Source organism: Mus caroli, chromosome 10 (genome assembly GCF_900094665.2).
Source record: "Mus caroli chromosome 10, CAROLI_EIJ_v1.1, whole genome shotgun sequence".
NCBI classification, from domain to species: Eukaryota; Metazoa; Chordata; class Mammalia; order Rodentia; family Muridae; genus Mus; species Mus caroli.
In genome coordinates, this window is record NC_034579.1 from 30038737 (window position 1) to 30040260 (window position 1524).

The window sequence follows — 1524 nt, forward strand, 5'->3', positions numbered from 1 at the left end:
CCTGGTACCAAGTTTTGGATTTTATTTCTGTGAAAAGACACCATGACCAAAGCATATCCCTCTCCCTCCTTTGTCTTATTTTGTTTTCTTGTATATATATTTTAAAAAGCCAATATAAATCAGAGAGAAGAGAATACAAGATATGCCCATCACAATGTAAAGAAATGGAAGGGCAAAAGGGTTAGGTGGTTTGATATTTAAGGCTTAAACTATTCTCTGTTTTTAAAAAAAAAAAAACCAACAACAACAACAACAAAACCTGGGGGAGTCTCCACAGTCTCAGGAGAAGACAGAGACTGCCATTCAACTGCCATTTCGATGAGATTCTCTCCAGAAGATTCTGTCCAGAAGCAGGGAAAGACAGTCACTGTTTTTACTACAGAGAACCTTTTTCCTTGTGTAGATAAAAGTGCTGCAGGGCTTGGAAGGCAGAGACTCACTTATGTAGGATCAAAATCAGCCATTTCCAACAGCAGCTCATGGACAGCACCTTCTGGGGGCAAAGGCTCCTGGAGTACAGGTATTTCTCGAGGCCAGTCATTGTCTGGAGGCAATCCAAAGAAATCAAAGATTTTGCCCAACTGGTCAGCTTCAGAGTTTCCACAGAAGAAAGGCTTTTGATGAAACATCTCTGCAAAGATATAGTCAACACTCCACATGCCCATAGGTGTTGCATATATAGACTGAAAAGCAACTTCAGGAGCCTAGTACCAGAATGTAACAGCCACAGGTATGAGGGCCATCTGGTAGCTATGGATTCTGGTTAGGTCAAAGTCAGACAGCTTGACTGTCCCATTACTTGTCACTAGAATGTTCGCTGACTTCAGGTCTCAGTGAGCAATGCAATTTGCCTGAAGAAAATCTAGGCTGCTTAGAACCTGACACATCAGTTCTTTGATGGTTTCAACTGGCAAGCCTGGTGGGGCTGCTTTGTCCAGGTTTGTCCTTAGATCTTGGTCTTCGTGCTCAAACACTCTGGTGATCTTGATGTCTGGATCAATAGGGAGGTAGCACAGACATCAATCAGTCAGATACTATTGATCAAGCCAGCTCAGTCAGTCAACAGGTTCTCCAGGGCAGGAGAGAAGATTAAAAAGAAAAAAAGACAATTAGACAACACTGTGGCATGACACAGCCAGTTCTGAGGCTGAGGCAGGTTTATTTTTTTTTTCTAAATCTGCTTTTATATCATTTTAATTACATGTAAGTAATAAATCAGTTCTAGGTGAAGGAACAAGCAAGACAATAAATACAAATAGTCAAGGAACAAGCAAAGCAATAAACAAAGTCCTGTTTCTAAGGCTTATCAGAATGGGTCCTTCTGGGTTCTAGGCCAAATTCACATTCTTGCCTGAAGCCTACTTCTTTGTTCTAGCCTAAAATTAGATTCTGCTGCTGAACCCAGGTAGTGGGAGTGGGTTGATCTTTCTGAAGGACGAAGGAGAAAGAGGAGAAGGAACATTGCTCTTTGGTTGCCAGAGCAAACGGTGTGACAGTAAACAGGAAGGAATTAGTGAATTTCCT

General features: G+C 41.6%; 1 pseudogene; it reads right to left on the reverse strand.

The window, feature by feature from the left end:
• Positions 1–376: 376 nt before the first annotated feature.
• Positions 377–1024, reverse strand: LOC110303496 (annotated as a pseudogene).
• Between the last annotated feature and the right edge of the window lie 500 nt (positions 1025–1524).